This window comes from Aotus nancymaae, unplaced genomic scaffold (assembly GCF_030222135.1).
Source record: "Aotus nancymaae isolate 86718 unplaced genomic scaffold, 86718_ANA_hifiasm-v0.15.2.pri h1tg000028l, whole genome shotgun sequence".
In the NCBI taxonomy this organism is placed as follows: Eukaryota; Metazoa; Chordata; class Mammalia; order Primates; family Aotidae; genus Aotus; species Aotus nancymaae.
Genome location: NW_026988441.1, coordinates 15,824,316 through 15,839,129, shown reverse-complemented (window position 1 = coordinate 15,839,129; position 14,814 = coordinate 15,824,316). Strand labels below are relative to the sequence as shown.

At 47.2% G+C, this 14,814-nt stretch overlaps 1 protein-coding gene across 2 annotated transcripts in view; it reads left to right on the top strand.

Moving 5' to 3' along the window:
• The first annotated feature begins 8,264 nt into the window (after nucleotides 1-8,264).
• SIPA1L3 (signal induced proliferation associated 1 like 3) overlaps nucleotides 8,265-14,814 on the top strand; it is a 223,865-nt gene continuing 217,315 nt past the window's right edge. For both annotated transcript variants that reach the window (XM_064381377.1, XM_012436359.3), the window contains exon 1: nucleotides 8,265-8,407. The gene's annotated coding sequence lies outside the window, so the exon portion shown is untranslated. The remainder of the gene's footprint in view (nucleotides 8,408-14,814) is intronic.

The following is a 14,814-nucleotide window of genomic DNA, read 5'->3' as shown; positions in this document are numbered from 1 at the left end:
TGATGACCTCATCTCTTCATGGGACAGTTGTAGTCCTAATGAGCTCACTGCTTCTATTCTTGCCCCCTCGATTCCATTTCTGGTTTCCATTCCAAAACCAGAAATGAAATCATGTGATATACCCCATGTATAAAGTCTTCAGTGGTTTCCCATTTCTAGCATTCAGGATCTTTGCGTCTCAGGTAACAGAAAACTCAACACAAACTGGCTGAAGGAAATGTAGATAACGTGCTCGAAGTCCAGGTGTAATCTGCTTTAGGTGCAGCTTGAGCCAGAGCTCAAATAATGTTATTACCAACCCTGGGTTTTTCTCCTTGACCTCCAGTTGGTTCCAGTCTCAAATTGGTTGTCCTCTTATAGTTATGATTGCAACAACTCTAGCCTTATATCAGGTCCAGTGGAAAAAGAGTGAGTCTTTTTTTTTTATTTTCAGACAGAGTCTCACTCTGTCACCAGGCTGGAGTGCAATGGTACGATCTTGACTCACTGCAACCTCCACCTCCCGGGTTCAAGCGATTCTCCTGCCTCAGCCTCCCAAGTAGCTAGGACTACAGGCACGCACCACCACGCCCAGCTGACTTTTTTTGTATTTTTAGTAGAGACAGGGTTTCACCATGTTAGCCAGGATGGTCTAGACCTCCTGACCTCATGATCTGCCTGCCTTGGCCTCCCAAAGTGCTGAGATTACAGGTGTGAGCCACTAAGCCCAGCTGAGTCCTTTTCTTCTTGTGGAAACTTCTGCAAAGGTTCTGAAACTCACTGTGAGCTAGCTTGGGTCATGTGTCCAGCTGTTAACCATTGCTGTGACCAGGGGAAGGTGGTTGATTGGCTTAGTTAGGCCTGGGTCATCCATGGAACCCCACTGACACATCATGCCCTGAAAGTGGGGATCATCTGGACTGCAAATGAAAATAGGGTTCTTTTTGGGAACAGAGACAATGGCTGTTAGTGGGGAACCAATCAGTTATTTTCTAATATACTCCAGTACTTAAAATAACATTCAGAAATCCTGACCGGGTATGATGGCACATGCTTGTAATTCCAGCTACTAGGGAGGCTGTGGTGGGAGGATCACTTGAGCCAGGAGTTCAAGGCTGCAGTGAGCCATGATCATGCCACTGCACTCCAGCCTGGGCAATAAAGACAGACCTCATCTCTGTTAAAAAGAAAAGAAAAAACCCTTATAGGCCGGGCATGGTGGCTCACATCTATCTCAGCACTTTGGGAGGCTGAGGCAGGCGGATCACCTGAGGTCAGGAATTTGAGACCAGCCTGGCCAATGTGGTGAAACCCTGTCTGTACTGAAAATACGGAAATTAACTGGGCATAGTGGTGGTGGGTGCCTGTAATCCTAACTACTCAGGAGGCTGAGGCAGGAGAATTGCTTCAACCCAGGAGGTGGAAGTTACAGTGAGCCGAGATTGGGCCACTGCACTCCAGCCTGGGTGAGAGTTAGGCTGTGTCTAAAAAATAATACAAATAAAAACAAAAATCCTTACCATGGCTTATAAAGTCCTCCATGATGCAGCCTCTGCCAGCCTTGCTTACTGCACACCACCGAGTCTTTCATATTCATTTCTCAAATATGCCACACTTTCCTCTGGCCTTTGTATGTGCCCTTCCCTATGCCTGAAATGCTTTTGCTGCTTGCTTGTCCTCAAGCCTTCTCCTTCTTATCCCTCAGATCTTAGCCTAAACATCAGGTCCTCGAAGAAGCCCTTCTGGACTGTCCTGAATGTAAACCAGGCCCCTTGTTATTCCTGCCTGGCAAAGCTTCACAGCAGTTATCGTAACATTTAACTAACTACACGTTATGTTTGTCTTTACATGTTTAATGCCCGTCTTCCTCACCGGGCTGGCTGTGAGTCCCAGGAGGTCAAGCTCCAGCCTGTTATTATTATTATTTTTTTTGGGTTGCATCCCCAGTACATACTAGGTTGTGTAAAACAAAACAAACCCTTTATTAAATGAATGTGGTTGAAACAGAATTGTTCACTCATTTAAAATTTTGGTTAGTTTGTCATTGAACTAGAGCAGGGAACAAAGTCTGGCTGGAAGTTTTTAAAACCCTGGTGATGAAATTTCAAAGTGAAAGTGTTCCTCGTAGGTTAAATGAATCCATACTGCAGCCATATTTTTATAGGCTTGTTGGCATTAGTGATGCCCAAAGTGACTTTCCTTTTGGCACTTTTGGCCAGTGAAGATAGTCTGTCTCCCAGCAATAAAAACTTCACCACGTTAAGTGGAGTACGATGATTAACACACATTTTTAATTAGCTCCTTAATCGTCTTCTATCTAAAGAGGCCAGGACAGGCATTTTAACGCTTGGCTATTGGACTACCTCTAAGGAACTCTCCCACACTGCTGATAATGTTCTGCATCTCTGCAGTTTGTCAAGGTTCCTGCAGCTGGAAGCTGTTTTCCAGGTCACTCCTCTCTAAAGCCACAGTTCTTTTTTCTCACTAAAGCCATCTGTTTAGCTTTGGTACACAGTGAAAAGGTCCCTGAACTGGCATGACTGCAAAGGTGGTTGAACCCTCTTCTGCGGGAGGTGAGGGCATGGAGGCTGTGCTGTGTATGGGTGGTACATCTCAAAAGAGTTAGCTTCAGCAGTCATCGGGTAAAGCAAACATGCTAGAGAGTTACAGGCTGGGCACAGTGGCTCACACCTGTGATCCCAGCTCTTTGAGAGGCTGAGACGGGTGGATCACCTGAGGTCAGGAGTTCACAACCAGCCTGGCCAACATGGTGAAACTCCATCTCTATCAAAAATACAAAATTAGCCAGATGTGGTGGCTTATGCCTGTAATCCCAGCAACTCAGAAGGCTGAGACTGGAGAATCGCTTAAACCTGAGAGACGGAGGTTGCAGTGAGCTGAGATCGCGCCATTGCACTCCAGCCTGGGCAACAAGAGCAAAACTCCATCTAAAAAAAAAACATGCTAGAGAGTCACAATCACCTTGACGTTCTGAAGATGTCAGGTATTAGTCAGGTATAGGTTTGGTTGCTGTAACAGACCCAGGATAGAGTGGCTAAAATAAGAGGGCAGTTTATTTCCCTTTTGAGAAACAGTTTGAGAGTGAGCAGCCCAGGCTCCTGCCATCTTGTTGCTCCTTGTTCCTGGGATGTTGCTTTCATCTGCATGGTACAGAATGATTCTCCATTGTTGCCGTGTATGCAGCCTGCCCTGTGGCAAGGAGGATGTGAGAGGAGGGGTTACATATCCTCTTTTTCTTTTTCAGGTAGTTTTTTTTGAGATATAATTTATATGTGTTAAAACTTGCCTTTTTTTTTTCTTTTTTCCTTTCCCCCCCTTTTTTTTTTTTGGAGAATGGGGTCTCACTGCTCTGCCCAGGCAGGTTTCAAACTCCTGGACTCAAGCTATCCTCCTATCTCTGCCTCCCTAAGTGCTGGGAGTATAGGCATGAGCCACTGCACTTGGCAAATTTGCCCTTTTAAAGCATTTGATGGTTTTTAGTGTTAAAGAGCTCCAGGCTCTTTAACCATCATAATAGTCTATTTGCAGAACATTTTCACCACCACAAAAAGAAGCCCTGAACCTATTCCCTCCTTCTCTAATTCCCTGCTTCCCTAATTCCCCCCTTCTCTAATTCCCCCGAGGATTTCCCTTCAGCCCCTGGCACCACTAATCTTTCTGTCTCTATGGATTTGCCTGTTCTAGAGGTTTCATGTAACTGGAATAATACAGTGTCCATTTGTGTCTGGCTTCTTTCATTGAGTGTAATGTTTGTAAGGTTCATTCATGTTGTACACGAATCAGTACTTGATTCCTTTTTAGGGTTGAATAATATTCTGTTGAATGAATAGACCACATTTTGGCTATCCAGGCATCAGCTGATGGACCTTTGGGTTGTTTCCACATTTTAGCTATCATGAATAATGCTATGAACATTCATGTATAAATTTTTGTGTAAAGATATTTTTCAGTTATCTTGGATATATACACCCTTCAGAGTGGAGTTACTAGGTCATGTGGTAACTATGGTTAACTTTTTTAGGAATAAGGCAGAGATACCTAGTGTGTGTGCATCATGGACCCTTTGACATCTTTTTCTCACAGTTGTGTTTTCAAGTTCATAAAATGTAGGATGACAAAGGAAACTAATTGTGTTAAAATGTAGTTTTTGAAATATGAAGATAAACTTGTGATATAGGGTGGCAAAATCTGTTGGTGGCTCTAACTACCATAATTCCAAAGTAACAAAGGGCATAGGTGCTATTTTGAGACGTTCGTAAGAACTGTGGGCTGGGTGTGGTCCTCATGCCTGTAATCCCTGTGCTTTGGGAGGCCGAGGTGGGAGGATCACTTGAGGCCAGGAATTTGAGACCAGCTTGGGCAGTATAGTGAAACCCCATCTTTACAAAAAATTTAAAAACTTAGCCGGGCATGGTGGTGTGCACCTATAGTCCCAGCTATTTGGGAGACTGAGGCGAGAGGATCCCTTGAGCCCAGGATTTTGAGGCTGCAGTGAACTGTGATCGTGACATTGCACTCCAGCCTGAGCAATAGAGTGAGACCCTGCCTCAATAAAATAAACTAGAAAAACTGCAATGGGATAATACCACCTGTGGTTTCCATTGGTAACAAATTTGTAAACATGAAAACTATATAGTTTGCCTATATTCCTAATTGAAGAAAATGCTGAATTTCAGTTAGAGATTAGTGAAAATGAAGTAATTCTTCTCCCTTCCCCCTAAATTAATGGAGCTCCTGAATTCTATCCTGCTTCAAAGAGGATAGACCCAGAAGTTCCACACATTTCCTTCACTTTTTCCCTGTGATCCTGATTAGTTACATAGCCACACCTAGCTACAAGGGAGCCTGGGAAATGCAGTCCTCATTCAAGTCAATCAGGTGCCTGGCTAAAATGCAGGAGTTCAGTTATGAAAGGAAAGTGGAGAGGACGGGTATTGGACAAGAAGTCAATACTGTACTATTCTACACCCCGTGCAGCCACTTTCTGACCCAGGTCAGGACACGTGTTCTTCTGATAAGCACCTGCCAGAGGAGTTAGTTTGGCTTTGGGGACCATGGCATATGACAAAAAAAGGGCATCTTTTTTTTTTTTTGAGATGGAGTCTGGCTGTGTTGTGCCCAGGCTGGAGTGCAGTGGCATGATCTTGGCTCACTGCAACCTCCGCCTCCCGGGTTTAAGCGATTCTCCCGCCTCAGTCTCCCAAGTAGCTGGGATTACAGGCACCTGCCACCATGCCCAGCTGATTTTTTGTATTAGTAGAGATGAGGTTTCACCATACTGGCCAGGCTGATCTCAAACTCCCAGCCTCAGGTGATCTGCCCACCTTGGCCTCCCAAAGTGCTGGGATTACAGGCATGAGCACCATGCCTGGCCAAAAAAAAAAAAAAAATGCATCTTGAAGCACTAGAATGCCTCTCTGAGTGGCAAGCTGCTCGCATGATGAAGAACCGAGACTGCCTGAGGGAATAGTGTATGCCTGCCCCCATCCCACACTCACACCAGAGCAAATGCTCAGGAAGTGGAATGCTGGGCATCTGTTCTGCTTAAATTATTTGTCCTTTGATGAGGGGTAAGGGGATCCTAGTTGAATTTATGTGAAGTAAACATTTGATACAACCTCTCTGTGCCTTTTTACTGTGCAGTAAGATGTGTGGTTGGCTTCTCAGATGACTGGATAGTGATGCTACATTGGAACTGTTGATTCTAAGTGTCAGAACCCACCATCGATCACCCAAGGCAGAAAAGGGATTGATTTGTTGGCTTGGAGTCCCAGGAAAGTCAGCAACAGTAAGTGGGCAGTTCAGGCCTCCAGCAGCAAAGTAACAGGATGTGGGCAGCCCAGAGGCAAAGTAACCTCCCTATTGTCTTGGTTGTAGAGGCTGAAGGGTCATGATGCTGATCTAACAGTGGTAACAGCTGGACTTTATTGAGCACTTCCTGGGTGTCTGGCAGTATTTGTTTTACAACAACCTTTTGAGGTGGGTCCTGCTATACCCTACTTTCCTGATGCACAGGAAGTCATCGACCTCCTCAAGATCATATAGTTACTTATTTGTGGCTGGGTATGGTGGCTCACACCTGTAATCCCAACACTTTTGGAGGCTAAGGCAGGGCTTCAAGACCAGCTTAGGCAACATGGTGAGACCCTGTCTCTACAAAAAATTAGCCAGATGTGATGGTGTGTGCCTATAGTCCCAGCTATTCAGGAGGCTGAGATGGGAGGATCATTTGAGCCTGGGAGACTGAGGCTGTGATAGCAAGCCGTGATTGTGCCACTGCACTCCAGCCTGAACAACAGAGTGAGACCCTGTCTCAAAACAAAACAAAATAAAAGTGTTGATTAACGGCAGAGGTGGGGTTTGAACAGAAGGTCCAGTTCTAGCCGGTACTGTCATGAGGGCCAAGGGTGAGATGTAGGAGCAGAAGGCTTGAAACCCTGGACAGAGGAGTTTGTGTTTCCCTTCATGCTTTCCTGTTGCCAGTCCTTATTATTGATAATGACTTTTGAGTTGACGTCATTGTGCCATCCCAGTCTCCTCCCCTCCCACTGTTCTAACACCCAGTGGTAGATCCCCTCCACAGCACCACCATCAGACACACAGGTGGCTCTCATGGAATCTCTCCATTCCCCACTATTCTACACCAGCCCTTATCCCTTGTCCTAGTTTTATTTATTTATTTTTTTATTATTATTTTTTTTTTGAGACGGAGTTTCGCTCTTGATACCCAGGCTGGAGTGCAATGGCGCGATCTCGGCTCACTGCAACCTCCGCCTGCTGGGTTCAGGCAATTCTCCTGCCTCAGCCTCCTGAGTAGCTGGGATTACAGGCACGCGCCACCGTGCCCAGCTAATTTTTTTTTTTTGTATTAGTAGAGACAGGGTTTCACCATGTTGACCAGGATGGTCTCGATCTCTTGACCTCGTGATCCACCCGCCTCGGCCTCCCAAAGTGCTGGGATTACAGGCTTGAGCCACCACGCCCGACCCTTTGTCCTAGTTTTAAATGTGAATTTATAAAAAGTAGTTAATTTGTGACTCAGCACATCTATACGATGCCTCCCAGGCTCCAGATCTGGACTGCTGGACACAGAAACATCGTTAATCAGATCCCTGCCATGGTGGAACTGACAGTCTGGAGGGGACGTGAGAGACTCAGGCATTCAGCAGATAGTCTCAAAGACCCAGTTGTAGCTGTGATACATACCAAACAGGAAACATACAGGGAGCGACGAGAACATATTAATGTGTGGAACCCAGGGCCAGCCCCAGGGGTCGGGAGGGAGGATGGTGAGGAGGGCTTCCCAAGGAGGCACCATGTAGACTGAGCCTAGAGCTGAATGGTGGCAGAGAGGGAGCAGGGCGTCTCCGGGGGGGAACTGGAAGGCCCTGGACACGTCATCCCAGTCCTCACTCCCATTGAACTCTGAGGAGACCTGCAAATCAAGGCTCCCCACCTACCAGCATGTCACAGTGTGTCCAGGCTCAGGGTCCCCATCTGTAAGATGGGAGTCGTATTGCTCATGGTGCCCGTGTCGTTGGTGGATGTCACTGTTGGATTAAATGAGTTACTATATGTAAAACCTTTAGAACAGCTCCTGGGCTGTGGAAAGGGCTCTATAGGTTTAATTAGTAATTAAAATTTATATGTCTTAGGTCTAAAAACATCTAATAAAAAATCATCCCACCCAGGCCAGAATCCAAGTTAGGAGACTGCTTGATAGGGACTGCCAGACACAGAGACTTAGCTGTGGGAATCAGGGATGCAGCCTCTGGCTACCACCCCCAGCAGGCATTCAGAAATGGGGGGCTGGCCAGGCGCAGTGGCTCACACATATAATCCCAGCACTTTGGGTGGCCAGGGTGTGCGGATCACTTGAGTTCTGAAATTTAAGACCAGCTTGGCCAACATGGCGAAACCCCGTCTGTACAAAAATTAGTCAGGCATGATGGCAGATGCCTGTAATCACAGCTACTCTGGAGGCTGAGGCAGGAGAGTCGCTTTAACCTGGGAGGCAGAGGTTTCAGTGAGCTGAGATTGTGCCAGTGCACTCCAGCCTGGGCGACAGAGCAAGGCTCTGTCTCGAAAAAAAGAAATGCGGGGGTTGGTCCAAAATGAGTAGTGGGAGCCAGGGATGCTGACTGACCTATGTACAGGATTGTTCCACCAAATGTGCCCTCAGTGACCTGGGGAAGGCTGTCCCTGAAGGGATTTCCTTGGGTCTTCGTCCTGCTGTGTATCTCCCATTGGGTTTCTCTCCCCAGGGTGGAAAGATGGCTGCTCTTAGAGATGGCTGCCCCAGAATGCCCTGATCACTGACTCCACCTTTTAAAATATGTATAAGATGCCCCTGCACTGTAGCACTTGGAAGCAGTGCCAGCCAGTCTGGCAGAAAGCGTGAAACCAAGTAAGTGATCTGTTTTATCAATCAATGTTCTTGGGTTGCAAGCAGCAGAAATCAACTCAGGCCACCTTGGCCCTAAAAGGACTCAGGGGTCGAGCAGCTCTGGGGTGTCTCTCAGTGGATATTCTTGGTTACTTTTTTTAGTGCCCTGACACCCCAGTGGTTGGGAGAGGCAGTGGAGGGTAGCAGTGAAGAGCTTAGACTCTGCAGCCAGCCTCCTGGGTGAGAATCCCAACCTCACCCCTTATTCATAAGCATCTCAAGCTTTCTGTGCATCGGTTTGTCAGCTCTAAGATGGGAATGAGAACTGGTTGCTGTGAGGATTCATTAAGTTGATAATTGAGACGTGTTTAGAATGGTGCCTAGTGTAGATTATTTGGCTAGATATATACTAGTTTCTATTGTTTTTATTTAATTGCTGTGGTTATTACCATTATTATTTTTTCGAGGTGAGGGTCTGACTTTGTCACCAGGCTAGAGTTCAGTGGCACAAACATGGCTCACTGCAGTCTCAACCTCTTGGGTTCAGGTGATCCTCCCACCTCAGTCTCCTGAGTAGCTGGACTATAGGCATGTGCCACCATCCCTGACTGATTTTTTGTATGTTTTCATAGAAACAGGGTCTTGCCATGTTACCCAGGCTGGTCTTGAACTCCTGGCTCAAGCAATCCACCCACCTGAGCCTCCCAAAGTGCTGAGATTACAGGCGTGAGCCACCTTGTCCACCCAGTCTACCATTATTATTTTTATTTTATTTAATTTTTAATTTTTATTTATTTTTTTGAGACGGAGTCTTGCTCTGTCACCCAGGCTGGAGTGTAGTGGTGTGATCTCAGCACATTGTAACCTCCGTCTCCTGGGTTTAGGTGATTCTTCTGCCTCAGCTTCCCAAGTAGCTGGGACTACAGGTGTGTACCACCACGCCAGGCTATTTTTCATATTTTTAGTAGAGACAGGGTTTTACCATGTTAGCCAGTCTGGTCTCGAACTCCTGACCTCAGGTGATCGCCCACCTTGGCCTCCCAAAGTGCTGGGATTACAGGCATGTGCCACCTTGCCTGGCCTCATTATTTTTATTGGGAGCTTGAAATTTAAATCCCTGAGCAAGAGGAAGCCATTGGCCCATTTTGGATCAGGTGGGTGGGCAGGTCCTATGATTGACAGTCCCCCCCCCCCCCCCCGCAACAGAACTAGGAGGAATGGGGGAGAAATAGTTGTTCCCAGGAAAATGAGCTGCTGTCACCGGAAGCTGGGGCAGAGACTCCAGGCTCCAGGCAGGCCCAGAGCTCGCATGTCCTCCATGCTCAGTAATTGGACCCAACAAATGTTGGTTACTTGCCTGCTTTGTGCCATGGCCTCTGCTGAGCACAGAAGACACAGAAGGGTTAGTGATTTGCAAGGTGGTCTCCTCACAGGTCTTGTAGTCCAGAGAGAAACAGCTGGAAAATGAGGGTACTGGTTAAATGCCTAGAACAGTGCCTGGCCTTTAGGAAGTCATTTGTAAATGTGTCCTAATGGATAAACACACAGGGAGTTTTATGGAACATACAACCAAAGCATTCCACCTGTCATTTTAAAGAAACCCATGTTTGTGCCTTTAGCCTCCAAGATGAGGTTCAGAGGGGTGTCTAGGCACACAGTAGGTGTTTAATAAATGGGGACTGAATGATCTCATAGGTGCATGGTCCTGCAGCCTGTCCAGTGTGACAGTTGAGGGCAGACCCAGAGTTGGGGCGCTGGCTGCCTTCTCTTTTGAACAGGATGTGCAGACGTGGCTCCAGGATGCATCTCTGTGGAATGCAGTTGCTAATACAAATGAGCTTCCTCATGTCACAAGGCATCTATTATGTGGACAGTTGGGTGATGTGCCGTGGGACTGGGCGGGCTTTCTAGGGGAGTTTCAGAGCCACAGTTATGTTTAGGGCTTTTCTTTGGAGAAGGACTTTACCCCATGAATGATTCTTAATAATGAAGATAATAATAGCTACCACTTTCCAGGTGCCTGGAACTGTGCAAAGGGATTAACCCATGGAATCCTCACAATGGCCCATGAAGCCAGTATATGATCCCCATTGTGCTGAGGCTCTGAGAGGGAAAATAATTTGCCTGTTGGATGCAAAGCCGGCGAGGAATTGAGTTGGGATTCTGGCGATGGTCTCTTGCTTCAAAGCTTGGGTTCTTCCTTCTATACCATGCACAGCCTGTTTCCTCTCTCTCTGGTACTAACTTTAAAACAATATTATTTTAATTTGCACATAGTACAGTGTTTAAAAATAAAAAGTCAGGCCAGGCACGATGGCTCACACCTGTAATCCCAGCACTTTGGGAGGCCAAGTTGGGAAGATCACTGGAGTCCAGGAGTTCCAGACCAGCCTGAACAACATAGTGAGACCCTGTCTCTACAGAACATTTAAAAATTAGCTGGGCATGGTGGCTCAGGCCTGTAATCCTAGCCACTCGGGAGGCTGAGGTGGGAGGATCTGCTTGAGTCCAGGGGGCTGAGGCTGCAGTGAGCTGTGATCGCACCACTGCACTCCAGCCTGGGTGACAGAGACCCTGTCTCAAAACAAAAACAAAAAGGCAGTTTCCCTACTACACCCAAACCCTCCACAGAAGTAGCCACTGTGAAGTGTTTCTCACATCTCCTTTTAGAAGTCATGTGTACAAGCAAATCTATAAACATGGCAGCTATGTTCAACTTAAGAGCAGCCAGCTGTAGCCCATAGGCCAAATCCAACTCATTGCCTGTTTTTGTATGACCAGGGAGCTAAGAATGGGTTTTATGTTTTTAAAAGGTTGAAAAAAAATTAGCAACATTTCATGCCATGTAAACTTACGTGAAATATAGGTTTCAAGAAAGAGTCTCGCGCTGTGCAGTGGCGTAATCTCACCTCAACTGCAACCTCCACCTCCCGGGTTCAAGTGATTTTTCTGCCCTAGCCTTCTGAGTAGCTGGGATTACAGGCACATGCCACCATGCCCAGCTAATTTTTGTATTTTTGGTAGAGATGGGGTTTCACCATGTTGGTCAGGCTGGTCTTGAACTCCTGACCTCGTGATCCACCCGCCTCTGCCTCCCAAAGTGCTGGGATTACAGGCGTGAGCCACTGTGCCCAGCCCTAAATAAAGTTTTACTGGAACACAGCCACATACATTTGGTTGTCTATAAATAAAGTTTCATTGGAACACAGCCAGTACACAATTGTGTATTGTCTGTGGCTGCTTTCACACTGTAACGGCAGAATTGAGCAGTTGCAACAGAGATTAGTGTGACCCCTCAAACCTCCAGTATTTTCTCTTTGGCCCTTTGCAGACGAATTTGGCTGATCCCTGCACTACACACTCTCCTTTAGCAATGCACATTGGAGACTGTTGGCTCTTAGTGCTTTTCTTGCATGCTGTGTTCCCCGGAAGCAGAGCCCAGTTGCAAGCTATGGGCATGCCCAGCTGTGTGGCTGGCGGTGTCTGTTGGTTCCTCCACATACATACTCACTCTAAGCATTTCTTTGGTCCTGGTTTTATGGCAGGCTGCTGGCTGGCAGCCAGAGCAGGTTTAGGCCTGCCCCAGGAATCCACAGGCCTGGAGGTGGGGAGAGTCAGACATTATTGGAGAGTCCTGCAGATGGATGTATTCAGGCCTGTTCTCACAGGCCTTCCCTGACCCTCTCCCCATCACTCTTGCTTTGTTTTTATTTGTGACACTTAAAAAAAAATAGGTCATGAATTTATATGCTTCAAAATCAATTCTGTGTACTCTGTTCTGCACTTTGCAAATGTTTACTGAACAGCACACCCTGGAGATCTCTCTAATTTTAGTGTTCTGGTAGAAACTGAAGGATGGGGAGGAGATAATAAGGCAAAAAAGAAATGTGTATGTTAGGGTGGGGAACATGAAGAAGAGCACTCCAGGCAGAGGGGACAGTGTGCACAGCATTTGTCCAGGTTCTGGACAGTGTGGCTTCCTCCAGAGCAGAGGGAAGGCGTGTGAGGCTGAGGCCAGGGAGGAGGGGGTCGGTCAAGGCATGAAGGTTCAGCAAGACCTGATGGTCAATGGAGGAACTGTGCCCTTAATTGTGGGCACACCTAGGTGTGGGGTTCTGCTCTGTTTCCTTCCATGCCCTGATTTCTCTGTGACCAAGTACACATGGCCATGATCACATGTGACCAAGGAGAGGCCAAGAATGACCTTGAGAGTGGGTTATTGTGACTCTGGTTAATGATGGAAGAGTTCCTCCTGTGAGCTGCTCTCGAGAAGTGTGACCTGGTGTCTGGGTGGTTTCAGGGCTGTACCTCCTGCCTCCTCAGTTCTTTCTAGTCATGCGACAAGGGACACATCCCATCAGTTCTTATCTTTTCAGTGGACACAGTCGTGATACCCAATACAGGCATTGTTTGGAGGGTAATGCATACACCATGCTCAGTTCCAAGTTGGCCACATAGTGAGTGTTCAAGATGTGATAGAGATGGCTTTGGTTCTTTTTATAGGGCTGGTTTGGGCTCATACTTTGTTAGTATCACTCATGATTAAAGGTTTGGGGATTAGATGGAGTGGCTCATGCCTGTAATCCCAGCATTTTGGGAGGCTAAAGCGGGAGGATTGCTTGAGGCCAGGAGTTCAAGACCAATCTGGGGAATACAGCAAGACCCTACCTCTACAAAAAATGAGCCAGGTGGTGGCACGTGACTGTAGTCTCAGCTACTCAGGAGGCTGAAGTGGGAGGATCACTTGAGCCCAGGAGGTCGAGGCTGCAATGAGCTCCAGTCTGATGACAGAGGGAGACCCTGTCTCAAAAAAAAAAAAAAAAAAAAAAGAGTTTTGGTTTGGTTTGATCACCCGAATTCTAATACCCACTCTGCCACTTCTTGTCCATATTGAGCAGGTTACTTAACCTCTCTGTACCTGATTTTTGTCACTTACAAATGAAAGTGATCATACTTGGCTCTTGGTCCCGTGGATGCCAGCCATTATTATGATTCCTGTTATTTCACAACCTCTGCTGTGTGGTATCATCAGATGACTCAGCGCAGGTGGTTGCAGCGTCGCCATCATTTCAACAACATTTCAGCTTCGTTAGCTGTAACACTTCACCTTTTCTGAAGGACACCTTCCTGCAAATACTTTCATGTCAAAGGGTTCGGGTAGAGTTGCCCCTTGCATATTTAGGAAAGGAGGCCCTGGAGGAGAGAATTGTCTCTTTAGTCCCTTTATGAGTCATTGGCCATGTAAAGTCATGTGACCACCCGTAACTGCAGGGAAGGCTGAGAGCTGGAGCGTTTTCCTAATCACCTCCTGCACAGAATGTAAATATCACCACAGCCATGCGCAGTACTTACCTGTGAGCACATTAATCCATTTACACGTCTCGCCATCAGAGGGGCTGGCTCCAGCGTCTTACACATGTCCACATTGTGGTCAGCTTGCAGAAGTCACCCATGGTATGTGGCAAAACAGCTGGACTCCTGACATAGAGCACTGAAAGGAAGACTGTGAGGGACACTGTTGTAAAGGCTCTCAAGTTGTATCTGTCTAATCAGGGAAACAATTTAATGTCCCAGATCAAAGTCGAGAGGGAGGCTCTGGGAACTGGGCCGTGCGCAGCCAGAGAAAGGCAGGAGAACCGGTTTCTTCAGGGCAGGTCTCCTTAACCTTCCCAGAGGCCTTCCTAGTCATCTCCTCCTTCTGGCTGGGTCCTTGATCTTTGCAGATGGCTGCGTCTTCTGGGGCCAGCGAGCACCTACTGTGCATCTAGTGCTGTCCAAGGTACTGGAGGTAATGATAGGTAACGTTCTTCAAGCGGTCACCATGTGCTTGGCGTTGCAGTTTCTTGGGTTAACTCCTGTAATCCTCCCAGCAGCCCTATGAGGTGGGACAGTGTTTGGTCCATGATAGACATGGAGACAAGCCCAGGGCGGCTATGTCACTTGCCCAAGGTCACATAGCTAGTTAGGGGCAGCCTCTACCCTCTGAATCAAAGCCCGCCATGTAAATGGCTGGCATCTTTTGCAGACAACATGCATGTCTTCAGAGCTTTCTCTTTCGGAAGACCCTGGCCTCCAATGTCTGTATAGTGGCTTATGGCTCCCGCAGTTAATGGCACTTGTGAATGTGGCTTTGGAGTAGGAGGGAGCAAGGCTGGGGCTGGTCAATATGGGCTTTCCCACTGTGACCCATGGCAGCCAGAAAAAGGGATGGGAGTCAGGCAGGGCACCTTTGTCCACCCTTAACTCCTCCTGGCTATTCAGGACCCACCTTACAGGTTTCTGTGGCCTCCCAGGGGTGTCTTCCTGGGGCTGACGCTTCTCTGTTAGGCATACCATGGTACCCTTGCCCCTCTCCCCCGACCTCCCAGCCAGGCTGTGTTGAAACTGCCTTTTCATTTCTTAGTCCCTCTATGCTAAATGTTGGAAGG